Source organism: Bombus vancouverensis, chromosome 13 (genome assembly GCF_051014615.1).
Source record: "Bombus vancouverensis nearcticus chromosome 13, iyBomVanc1_principal, whole genome shotgun sequence".
NCBI classification, from domain to species: domain Eukaryota; kingdom Metazoa; phylum Arthropoda; class Insecta; order Hymenoptera; family Apidae; genus Bombus; species Bombus vancouverensis.
The window spans coordinates 9724600-9736855 of NC_134923.1; the positions used below are offsets into that span (position 1 = coordinate 9724600).

A 12256-nucleotide genomic window follows, 5' to 3' on the forward strand; every position below is an offset into this window, starting at 1 on the left:
TTTACGTAATTAGGGGTTGTCGAGGAGAGGAAACGACGGCTACGAAGAAACCAACGACGAACGAAGCAAACGGGTATCGAAACGTCGAATCTGCGTTAAAAGTTTCCCTCGAGGATTACGGTGGAATCGGAATGTCGATTGGGCGACTGGCTAACAATTCGCTGCTTCGGCGTAGGAGTAAGTCTAAGGGTTGTTCATCCATCAAGGGCCAACAGTTACGTTGTTGCATCTTCTCATTTGCAATTTTTTTCATTCAATTTACATTACGCAAGATAGATTAAGGATTTTAGTACTGTCCTCTGTAAAGTGTTTTATGAATGTGATTAGCAGACTGCAGGTTTTTATGCAAATTCATATTTTTGAGAAGCACTATACTTTGAATATTTTACATACTTTTCATGTCACGTGCATTCTGTGCAATTTTGCACCTTCGTATTTTCTATAAATTCATCAGAAATCGTAGGATTTTTACGTAACATGTAAAATCTAACGATAAGAAATGTAAAGTACTCTAGGTCTTCATATGTATAACGTGAAATTATGATAGACTATCGCTTGGCCCTTGATCGATTAAGGTCAGTTTCAAATGATCTGGAACGCCCGACAAGGGATTTAAGAATTAATCCTGTCACATTTTTTCGGTCATTTGTGCGCAGTTGTATTATACTTTTCTAGTGTTATAATGAATATAAAAAAATCCAAGTGTCTTATTAGAGTTAACTAATTTCCTTGGTTATAGTTACTGACAATATAAGGAACATAAAAATAACATGAAAAGAACTAACGTAATTTCCTTTGGTAGTAGTTTCTAAAATTAATATAAAGAACAAAAGTTTCTAAGATAAAGTAGAGAATTTTTCCTTGCGAATCCATCCAAAATGGATCTCCCATAAGAACTCGAAGCAATGAAACGCATACATATATGTATTTGTAAGAAACGAAATACAAAATATATTCTACTCACGTATACCGCAATGGTATCATCCAACGATTCATCATGAGACATCGAACGTTAACGATGGCTCTTCAGAGTTTTTCTTTCCCATTGATTCGAATGTTCTGGTGACCGCCACCCGTGTAAACTCGGTATCTCGCAGAAGCATCGCGTGGGCCGATGGCAGGTGGGAAGATCAAGGGGTGTGCACCAGGAAATATTCCTCTCGCGGACCTGCAATTAGAACGGACGCGACGTGGGTGAGTAAAGGTGGACAGTAAATCAGCCCGAGTTTAAACTACGACGGCCTCAGGATGAAAGCGAGCATCTGCAGTAATCGACGAGATAAGGATGCTGCATCAGGTGCCACGTTGCACAAATATGACTTTTCCTCAATTTCATCTTTTCGACAAATGTACGATATACGTAATAATTGACTGTATTCGTTGAAATTTAGAAGGTTTTAACAATTAAAAAGTTATAAAGAATTCAAACAAGATAGAGGCTTGAAGAAAAGTCTTGATCAAGTTATGGGAAAGCAGGTATAGAACGGAGTACTTTCCCTCTTTTCTAACATGTAACAGAAATTTCTATAAAGAAAATACAATGGATATTCTATAATAATATTGACTATAATATAATAATACTTTGAACAATCTTGCAAAATTCACCGTACACACAGAACACGCTTTAACGATTCGAGGCTAAAAACGATTCCCCATGCCGAACACCATAAATCTCTAGGTACCAGATCTAAGAATTTTCTACCATTCTGACCCTACTACAAACCTCAATCACCACCCCAAACCAATCTCCGATTTCCAAAATCCACGAAATCTCACGCATAACTCCGAACCCCAAACGTCAAAAAATTAATCACGCCGGTCCCAGCCCGGCGCCAATAACCACAAGGGCGTGACACTGAAAGGCATCAGGCCACCGGGCATAGATAATAAAACCAAGCAAATAACGACGCACAAATTCGTCACGGCCGCGATAAACGATGGAAGATCGAGACCGTCACCCTCAACAGACGTTCCCTGACAAATAGACGAGGCTTGGCTCGTACAGTTCGAGGGTGAGGAGACTCCTAGGCGAATTCATAGACGGCCAGGAATGCGCAATATTGTCGGCAGTCTGTCACACATTCGATCCGGCCAGCCTTCGAGATAAGGCAAACGCGCGCGCGGTCGTGCTCGTTTTATTACACGCGTCCAGCGGTGGCCCGCAGATGTATCAGACAATAAACTACGGCCTGTTTGGGATTTGTGGGCCGCGTATTAATCTTACTGTATTTATATGCCGGCCCTCCAGAGAAAAAGCGGCCTCTGGATCATCAAGAGACGGGGCAAGAGCGCGAGCGCGCGACGAAAGCATCGATTTCAGATAAAATCGAGGCTTACCCTTGAAAAAAAGGGATTCGTCCCGGTAAACGACAGCACTGGGGATTGTTCCGAGCGTGGGTTAGATCGGACACGCTTGTCCTCCTTAGCTGGACGATTTTTGTTTTCTACCTTCGTTGGTGGCCCTCCTTTGGCGCGGGGGTTGGATCGAAGAATTGGACAGTGTATTTCGTGGACGATTCAGTGGCAGAGGGATGCTATCTGATTATTATATTTTACGATGATGCTTTTAGCTTCGGAGCAGGTGGTGTTTTTATTCGGTTCTCTGCGGAATAAAGAAGGAAAATTAATTGCAATCTTTTACAATGATTACTGAATCTATAAGAAGTTTGAATTCATCGATTCACGTTGTTTCTTAACTTCTTCTTTTGGAAAATTGCGATACCCATAGATACTATATAGATTCATTGGATTCACACGCAGTTCGTTTTATAGTAGGTAGCTATGTAATGTTAAGTATGTTTTACATATCGCTATATGTCTCTTTTTTAATTCTTTTACATATGCTGTCTTTTTTGCATCAATGTGATGCAAGTATAGAATGTTAACGCATTTATAGAAAATTTAAGTGCACGCAATACGCAATAAATTGCCTAAAGTAACGTATTATGATAATGTTACTACTCATAATCTTTAAGGGTAACAAAGCTCTGTTTAGTTTTCATTCTCTTAAGTATGTTAATAAAAAATGTGAATTTCTAGAAATATCCGCAGATTAGCTATAAATAATATTTCTACTTCTACATGTATGTTATAATTTAATAGAAGAATTTCATTATGTGCGATATCGACATAATCCACTGTTTAAATATTAAGTTTGCAGAAATAATTATTAATAATTTTGCATTGTTCTCAGTGAAAATCAAAGAGAAGAACGCGAAGATATATTCAATAAAAAGAAATAGTAGATTGACGTACTACTCGTCTTTCGATTTGCGTTTTTCGTCGAGCAGGTGCGTATCGACGTTATGTTAATGGGCATTCAGAAGATTTTGGTTAACCATATGCTATCCAACGAGGGTGGAGTGAGGCCAGAAATACTAATAGAAGCCGTTCGCAGAAGCAAGCTTGAATAAACGGTGCCCCGTCCAGCGAGGTCTAATCATTTCTGGGCGCCTAAGAAACGCTGGAACGGAAGCCAATTTGTAAATTGCCTCGATAAACCACCAAACCGATGCTGAATTTGTGGCTGAACGGCTCTCCACTCAGCTTCTAGCTGATGGTTATATCGAGAATCTCTTCTTATTGCATCGTTTTCCTGTAATTATAGGGTTTTCTGTATTCTAGTTGCTGGTACTAAGACCTAATGTTGTCTTTTTACATATTTATTTCCTTCTTTTATTTCCTTCTCAATAATTTCAATACAAACAAATTCTTTTTCAACTAAACGTTTTTATGGAAAAAGTTCATTTTTATTAATTTTTTTTCTTCTCACAGTAAATGTAAGTCTTCCAGTTAATTATAGTAATCCTTGATAATTCTGCACAATTCTGCAGTTTATTATGTTAATATTAACTTTTACCAAGTTACAAACTGACATAATGGAGAAAAATGAAACATCACTAGTTTCCAATTTTTATTATCTGTCTTAGACAGTTTCCAGACTAAACTCAGCTTTTGCTAACTATTTTCACGCTCAATGTTCAAATTTGATGCATTTCACAACGAATCTCAAGACGTGCTGTTCTGCGAATGCAGGCACGATCGGCCGATAAAAATCAAGTTATCTCGGTGTTCCGCGACGATCAGCCGCGTAACGCATGCGCTGACGCCATTAGAATATCGTGGCCACATACCGGGACCCAAAAACGAATGCCAGCCAAGGGAAAAGGGGTGACAGGGCCGACCGAAATGGAAGGGGTTAGCAGGATCGCCGGCGCCTTTGACCGGGAACCCCGTGGCGCGCGACATGCCTCGTCTGACCGCCATTTAGCGTGAACCTGTCTCCAGTGCAAACCACTCCGCTCTCGAAACTAGCCGTTTCGTTTTCAAAAACGAAATGTTTCATCCGGTGACAAATACTTTTCGTCATGGCAAACAAAATTGAAAATGTTATGTACTGAGAGAAAAAGAAAGGTTGATGTTTACAAGATGTTGTGAGTTTTTCAGTTAATGAGTAAAGAAGATACTAGGAGAGACACTGATGATGATAACCTCGCGAAATATACACTTACTTACGTGTAAAATTGGAACATCATATTTTAAAAATTCTATGGAGAGTTAGGACAGCTGCTACAATAAGGAAGCAATTCCATTGTACAGTAATTTAATTAAACCAGCTCAAAATCGATCAAATTCAAATCACTTTTAAATATAAACCCTAATAACGATCTTTTTTCTCTAAGATACAATCTAAATATTGGAACTACTTTCTTATGGCTGCAAGTCGTTTAATTGTAATCGATTGTTGTTAAAGAACCTTAGTATGTACTTACTGTTGGTACGAAAGTGCTGAATTATGGATGTTCAAAGGTAAAATAAAAGGATTCATGTTGCTGAGGTGTTATGGGTTCTTTAGATGGTAAACATATGTAGGAGACACTGGAAGAGTGAAAAGAAAAAGGTAATTATTTTTTATACATTTTATTAGCGTATTAAAATTAATTACCATTGAGAAAACTTACTATTTGCATAAGAGTATTAAATTATAGATGTTCAAAGATAAAGTAGAAGGACTGATATTGTTGAGAAATTATGAATTCTTTGGATAATAAACATAAGAAACACTGGGAAACATTGGCGATAATTATCGGAAGAAATACCTGTTTATATAACCATAAAATTAGACAATCGTTTTTTAAATACCCTATTAATTCACGTTGATTACTATTAAAAAAGAACTTACTATTTGTATGAACGTTGCGTTGCAATTATTTATGATTACGAGAGAAAGTTGACGTTCTCGGAATGTCGTCAATTGTTTGGTTAGAATACGAGTCACTAGTAATAATTGCTCCATACAACATCTAATTACTAATCAATCAAATTACTAATCGATCAAACTATTTTATAATTATTCTATAAAAAATTAAAGTCAATCATTGCTTAAAAAAACGTATTACTTACTATTTTCATGATGTGGTTAATTGCGACTGCAAATGCTGCAAATATTACTTCATATAACGCTATCACAGATGGCGTTACAATGAACGCGCGAAGAGCATCCATAATTGAATAATTATATTAAATGCAATCGTGTTATTATTTCTTTGATCTTAAAAGATAAAGAAATAATTATGAGTCAGTGTTAATTCGGGGCTTAAATAAATAAAAAAAGAAAGAAATACACATAACATAACATCATTTAACATGATTCAATAAAAGATTAATTTTAATTTACTTACTTTTAATATTATTTACTTTATCACTTTCATCGCGTCAAATATAAAACTGTGAAGAAAATAAAATAATGTAAAAATTAGTAGATATGCCAACGATACCACTTGAGAGTTAATGGCATTGATATTAAAATATTTGTCCAAATAAATTACGCTTACAGAGTCATTTAAAATTTAACATTTATGTACCTAAACAATCTAACGAGTAAAACTATGCGACGTCTTCTTGGTTGGCAAAGCGGTGCCAGGATGCTACTCCATTCCACCCACGCGAAGTCGTGGTCTGATCCCGTGGTCGAAATTTCTGTGTGTTTGTCGAGCGGCGGTAGTAGGTCCCGGAGTTATGTTACGGCTGGCCATAAACGAAATGAGAAAACTGTCCGGCCGCCGTTGAAAAATCTCCGCGGAATACAAATGCTTGATTTTTTCGGGCGGCGCTCGCTTTTGGTTGGCCGCGCCTACGATGCTTTTTTCGGCCCCCGGCAGAACGTTTCACCTTCGACAAATGGCATGCTGATCGTAATTCCAGAACACGATGATAATAATAATAATCGAAATTTTGTCGGTCATAGCTCAGATTCATGATTAATTCAATCTCATTAACAGATAATATTGTTGTTACCAATATTATCAACTCGATCAATTTGATCAAGTTTATCAACTTTATCAAATAATTCAAATGATACAAACGAAATAATCTACCATTAACACCAGAACTAGCAAAGTCGTTAAAATGACGGATCTCAAATTTTATATTACCAAAAGCGTGTAGAAATTTTTAGAAAAATTATTGAAATAGAAAAATGCTTATGAAGTTCTATATTTCGTTTCCATAGCATCAAATTTTTGTAGTGATACGAAAGTACTACGAAGTATTACGGAATTTAATATATTTGGGCCTAATTAAATTGTGCATGAATGCTATAATAAATACAATGATATGCCAATACCTCCTGTAGCCACTGTATAATAGAATCACCGAACCAAATATATTGTATATTTCAATGCTTGTTGTAAATCAGTAGTTCTAGTGTCAAATCAGTACAACACAGAAATTCGCCCACTCAAATCGTCAAGAAACACCAAGTTGTCGTCGTATACCTCGAGTGGCTCTCCATCAAATCTCTCCACGAAGTATGTCGAGCATTTCCAAATTAACCAATAAATTAACGAAAGTCGGAGAGACAGTCGGTCTTGACCAGTCGATCGGTGGCTTTTCTTTCGATTCATGGCTCGCAATTAATCTCGATCTTGTTCCCGTAGCATGCTGCCGTGGGCCTGCACGGTCGTTAATTCGGCGCTGACGAAGGCACCCGACGTGGTGGTGGGGCTGGACGGGTAACAGAGGAGGGGAGCTGGGGCCCGCTTTCGGGGCCCCGTTCCGCTTGTAAGAAGCGAACACGATGACATTCGTACCAGGGCCCGAGAAAACGAGTCGGGATACATGGAAGCCTACACGAGCGAACGGACGATTCGGAATCAGATGTTATCTTTGACGAGGGCTGCCGCTGGTGGGGGGAAGTCGGGGCCCTTTCTCGGTGCCCCGCGCCAAGATACGGATCTCCTTGGCGCCACCGTCTCCCGGGCCCTTCGCCACGGGGCCACGCAAGTAGCGATGGCCACCTCTGTTCTTCTATTTTTTGACCTCGCGAACTTTCGTGCGGTTTAATTGCGCCTCGGCTCGGTTACTTGCCTCCTGATTGTCTGCCGGTGCTGGTGATAAAGTAATCTTTCTAATTTTTATTCCTTTTATCGTTTTTTATAATTTTGATGATATCGTTTGACTCTTGATTCAAATCTAATTTCGTTTTTCAATCCCTTTTGGCTGAAGTAGTATTTTTATTGAGAAAAATTTTAATGTCTGAATTGGTGATTGGTTCTATGATGCATCGAAAACATTGACGAGTATGTTAGAATTCTTTTAAATGTCTTGACAACCTAAAACAATGAAGAAGTGTGGCTTAAACATAAATGGTCCATTTTATTCATGGAACGTGAAAAGGTATGCTCGCCTATATTATGCTTACCTTATGATTAACCCTGCTACATTCTTTAGGTCCCTTTCGATCTAACTATGTTTTTCCATTCCTTAATAGTAATAATTTCTTCCAACGTTTCTTGTCCACCTTCCAACAATAAAGACAGTTTCACAAAGAATCATACATCCACACGATCTTCACCTCTCCGAAAGTTGGCACTTGCGTATTCCTTGTCTCCTTTCTTCACAGTCTCGTAGCATCCATAAACGAGTATTTCCCACATTCCACTAACGAACGGTGGAAAACAAAAAGAGAGTCTGGCCGATCACACCAGGTGATTCGTGGCCTCTTCAGTCCATCACTACGACAACGTGGGCTGCTGTCGGGGCCTCGAAATGCTGGCTTTCGAGGGCCCTAAACGCGGTTTAAACGTAACCGATACCCCAGCGGGGGTCCCAGCACCGGTCCTCTTTGCGTCCGCCATCGAAAATTCGTTTTGACGATTGACAACGGCACCGAACGAACGATGAGGAACGGCCGGTCAAACGAACGAAACCACCGGTTTTCCTTTACCCAGACCCTCGCGTTCATTATCGTGGGCACGCGTGTCTACTGTGCCTTGGATGATCCTCCTCGTATCGAGGGATCGATCGAAGCCGGATATGTCCGGTTGAATTTACCGAGGGGACACCGTGTTCCAACCGTTATCCTGAAGACGTTACTCCGCCTGGACCGTGAATTATCGTACTCCCGTGTCAAAGAAACGCAGTTAATTTATGGTCCACAAATGGTCTCTCTTGCACAATTCAGGTAGTATTAATAATGAAATTTTACAAATCACAAGTCACAAATTACAAATTACCGGTATTAACAAATACCTTTGCATTATAAAAAGAAAGGAAACTTCACAAGTAGATTTTATAAATTATAACTCCATTGATTATTCCATATTTGCCAAAAAATTATAAAATCGTAAAAGAGTAATCTATAAGCTATAACTTATAACTTGTCGGCTTATTGTCATTAATAGTTAGTCAAATATCGCGCAAAAGAGACCGGGGACGTTGTTTTTCGTGATGCTCAGCCAGATGGCGGTTCCTCCTTGACACGATATCTACGGTGAAATAAAAATAAGAAATTGGTTTATTTGATTTTACAAATAAAGTGATTTTTATACTATCGTCTATTTATATTTATTATTATATTATATATCTTCACTACATTTTCAACGTTACGATAGAAGAATGTTCCTCTTTTGTCTTGCCTCTTTACCTTATCCTTACCTTTTTTTGTAACTGGGCTGAAATTCTCTGCAATTTAAATTTAAGTTAAAATAAAAAATGTACCTGCGTTAATAAAGTTCCATATTTATCCCTAACGAATAGTTAACATTTTATAGAATCTATACGAACTTTTAGAACGTGACTAGAGACATATATCTCAATCGCTTTAATATCCTCACATTAGACAGACACAGTTAAAAATTGGGAAACATGAGAGAAGTTGAAAAGGCAAAGGACACTTCAGAAATCGAGCCCACAGTTGAAAGCTCGAGCAGACGAGATTTTAATAAACGCATCTAACGCTGCGTCATTTCGAACAATAGAAAATTGCACGTACGGTATGCATCGGCATGGTTGAGCAGATACAGCGTATAATTTAGTAACAGGGGCCGGGGGTTCCATGCAAATATCGAGAACAATGAAACGACGAGGCTCGCATTAATTAAGTCGTAAGCAGAATAGGAGACGTTCTTCGATTCGTTGATCGAGCGTCGTCGTCGCTCGACTACGACTCGCGAGGAGAGCCGAGTTAATTGGCTCTCTAACCAAATAATTGACAGTAAGTAGGAAATGAGAAGTTATTCCTCGTAGGAGTTGTTTGTCGTCTCCCACTTTTCTTTGCCCGTCGCTATCGCGAATCGACTTCGGCGAATTAACGAGCGAACGTCGTAATTAACCACTGTCAGGGAATCAGACCCCCCCTCTTCTCCTTCGATGTTGAAACTTCTTAGAATTCATCGAGTTCAACCTCGATCGCAATAGTGTCGTTCAATGAATATTAGACGGTTCTTAGATCTCCAACTATACTCAACTATGCTCCACTCTATGCCTTTCTTTACGAAGATTATCTTTCATCGAGATAAACCATTCATTCACAGAAGAGAGACTTGACCGCGTGAAAAACAGAATTTACAGGGACCGATAATTGGTAAATAATCTCTTCAAACTTGTCCTATGCCAGAATGATCATCATCTACAACAGAAATTGTCGCAATAAGCTTATCGTTACCACAAAGGATTTTCCTAGTTCCCGGTAAATGGACTCTCTCTAGCATAGCAACATCCTTTAGTGTAATCCTGCTAAACTAGACTTACGATCAACGATCCTAAGTCCCTCAGATTTACTGAATCGCGCTCGATTGTCATAAAGCTGTTGTTCCAATGTGTACCTGAAATATTCTTTCTTTCAAAATGGATCCCACCCCAATACAAATGCAATTATGTATTAAACTAAAGGACATGACATATTTTTAAATAAAATCTTAGTTTGTTTTAAACATGACTCAATACACTTTTTGAATAACTATCTAAAGTTCACTATTTCAAATTTATAAGAATCGTCATTTCTAAATTAAAAAATTCCTATAATGTATCTAAGAACAGTATTGGCCCATCGAATTTAATCCTCGAAGGAGTAACATCTCATATGCACCACCTTAATCTGCGCATTTTTATGTTTTCTTAATAAATTATATATTTACAGGCTCTGAGATATAGAAATGGAAGGGTACCTATAATAATTGAGGAGAGAACAAGCGACGGTCGTAATGGTCATGGAAGGGAGAGGCTGGCGCCGTCGAAGATGACCAGGAAAACGCCCAGTCTAGGCAAGATGACGTTGTAAATATTTTCTGTCATCGGTCGGCTCTGTGTCAGCGCCCGGAGTCTTGTCTTCGCTTTAATAAAGGTACTGGCAGCATGGGTACCTCTTTGGAAAGTGCGTCACCTGAGCCTGGTATCGGACACTGATGGTGCGGATAGCGGCCCTTTGTGTCCTTCGTGTACCCCTCTCAGCCGAAAAGATCACCGCTCTCAAAAGACCTGCCCTCGCCATTCATCACTTCCGCCGCGCTTTCGGTCCCGGGAGCAGCGAAAAAGTCAATCTGCAGATTCTCCGTCTTGAACGTTGCTTGATTGTCAAAGAACGAATAAAAAAAGCTATGGAAATTGTAATCGAGGTCTTCGATGTACAGTGGCTCAAAAAAGTATTTGAACACTTACCTTAGTAAACGTTCATGTATATACTGTATGTCTTATACAAAATGTTTTGAAATTTCATTAGTGCTGTGTACAATCGTCCCGGAAAGTAAGTTAATGCTGCTGCTAAAAGTTTACTTTCCTTTAAAAGTCCGTACTTTATATAAGGTGCATAATGTATTCATAAAATATTTCTACAAGTGTTAGGATACCTTTGTGAGTTAGTGCTCAGGAATTTTTCTTATCAACGCTAATAGGCTGCTCGTTGTTAGTGATGAAATCATGGCCATTCTTACAGACGATTCTCTGTAAAGAAGATTCTACTTTACTATGGATTCTATTATAAAAGCTCCGTAACATTCGAAGCTTTCAATTGCAAAACTTTTCCCAGTAACTATAGGCTATGGTTACCTTCGAGAGGAATTTCTTCGCCAATAGAACCTGCAAAGGTCTAGTAGCATACGGTTAACGCTTCTAATTGCAAAACACGGTGCTACTCTTCCTTAACATGCATCGAAAGTGAGAGTCGTAGCTCTTCGGGACGTAAATTCGCTCATTTGTACTTGCAACACTCGGCGCAAGATCGCTGGCGTAAAAGGCGCGCTCGCGCCATTCCGAATGTCCGGCGTCCTTTATATCGAGGCGGCAGAAAAGGTAATTTGCAGATTCCAGCGAACAGGTTTCAACCGAACACACAGTCGGGGTGCTAATTTGTCCCGACGCGGAGATAAGGATCTGGCAAAAAGGTTCAGCACAAAACGAAGCAATTAAAATGATAATGCGACCAGACGGGGACATCTTTTATTAGCGGCCTAGCGCAACTCTATGAAGACCATTCGCCAATTTCATGATGGGATCTAAATCATAAACCAAGTACCTAATCTAACAATTAAATTTATATCGTTGTTTGAACCAACGAGTCGATAAATCATCTTTGCGTTCCATAATCCATACGTCTTCTAAAATTCCTCATCGAATACTACAGTGGCATATCTTTTAAAAGACGACTGTTAGTTCTTATCCATGTAAGAATTATCTTCCTCGATTTTTCGTTTCTGAACTTCCTCCAAACAATTCAAAAGCCCATTTACATATACAATCGATTCATTGCCAGGATTCTTCAGCTTTCCAGCGCCGATACGTCAGGTCCCAGTTCCAGAAGGTTCGTCAGACATCCCCGGTCCTCGTCGGCCAAAGGAGGTAAGACAGAGAAACGTTTACCTGGCTGACGACGGCGGCGACGCCTTTGTCTCAGGGACCCCGGAGATAATTAAAAACCGAGTAAAGCGGACAGAACGCGCAGCAGTCGGTAAATCCACTTGGAAAGGGACACAGAAGGGAG

General features: G+C 39.2%; 2 long non-coding RNA genes across 2 annotated transcripts in view; both read right to left on the reverse strand.

Annotated features, from left to right (window-relative positions):
• LOC143303530 (uncharacterized) overlaps positions 1–3619 on the reverse strand; it is a 159419-nt gene extending 155800 nt beyond the window's left edge. Inside the window, exons 1-3 of the long non-coding RNA XR_013059922.1 lie at positions 3256–3619; positions 2338–2602; positions 965–1168 (exon numbers count right to left, since the gene is read on the reverse strand). This is a non-coding gene — a long non-coding RNA (uncharacterized LOC143303530). The remainder of the gene's footprint in view (positions 1–964; positions 1169–2337; positions 2603–3255) is intronic.
• Positions 3620–4931: 1312 nt separating this feature from the next.
• Positions 4932–5446, reverse strand: LOC117162769 (uncharacterized). Its single transcript, XR_013059960.1, has 3 exons — positions 5404–5446; positions 5183–5310; positions 4932–5099 (listed from the first exon to the last, which is right to left on the reverse strand). It is a non-coding gene; the product is annotated as an uncharacterized LOC117162769 (long non-coding RNA).
• Positions 5447–12256: the final 6810 nt, after the last annotated feature.